Source organism: Schistocerca gregaria, chromosome 9 (genome assembly GCF_023897955.1).
Source record: "Schistocerca gregaria isolate iqSchGreg1 chromosome 9, iqSchGreg1.2, whole genome shotgun sequence".
Lineage (NCBI taxonomy): Eukaryota > Metazoa > Arthropoda > Insecta > Orthoptera > Acrididae > Schistocerca > Schistocerca gregaria.
The window spans coordinates 2,372,238-2,372,987 of NC_064928.1; the positions used below are offsets into that span (position 1 = coordinate 2,372,238).

The 750-nt window shown below is 48.0% G+C and overlaps 1 non-coding gene across 1 annotated transcript; it reads left to right on the plus strand.

Annotated features, from left to right (window-relative positions):
- Positions 1-293: 293 nt before the first annotated feature.
- Positions 294-366, plus strand: Trnaa-ggc (transfer RNA alanine (anticodon GGC)). Its single transcript has one exon. It is a non-coding gene; the product is annotated as a tRNA-Ala (tRNA).
- Positions 367-750: the final 384 nt, after the last annotated feature.

A 750-nucleotide genomic window follows, 5' to 3' on the forward strand; every position in this document is an offset into this window, starting at 1 on the left:
ATAATGTAGTGCACAATGGGGCTCGAGATGTGTTTGTTACCTCAGGTGCTGTATAATTGTCTACAATGAGTGAAAACGGAGCCATTTGTGACGGCTCTTTCAATTTAAGACGTTAAAACAGACGGAATTTGCATTTGTAATACCAGAGCATCGAAACTACTTGGAACTTTTGTGTATATGAACGGGTCCGCGCCTTTGTACTCTGCTCCCTTCACCGCTACAAACCAACCAACCATCGTGTCCGTGCGCATCTGAGACGCAAACAATGGGGAATAGCGCAGTTTGCTCGTGCATGAGGCGTAGCTCAGTTGGTAGAGCGTTCGCTTGGCATGTGAAAGGTCCAGGGTTCAAGCCGCGGCGCCTCCATTTTTTGTGGTCAGTGCATGGTAAGTGTTGGTCGCGGCGAACCTAAAGGCACGCAAGATGTTGCAAAGCCAGCGTCACAGACTGATATGATGTATACTGACGTAAGGAGAGCAAGATGTAAGTGTGGGGACCGGCTGTTATCGAGGTGTCACCGAGTGCAGTTCTGTCTTAGGTATCGCGGCTTAACCTCATTGAAGTCTAGAGGGTGGACAACACGTTGGTCTTACTCAGAGCGGTGTCCGAATTCTATTTTCGACGTTATACGTGCCACTTTCATTGTGGCCAACTACGATTCGATACAGAATGCACGAAACCTGAAAGCACCCTAACGGATACATAGAGAGTAGTGTTTGTCTGCTGAATAATGGGAGTGCAAGGGTCTGT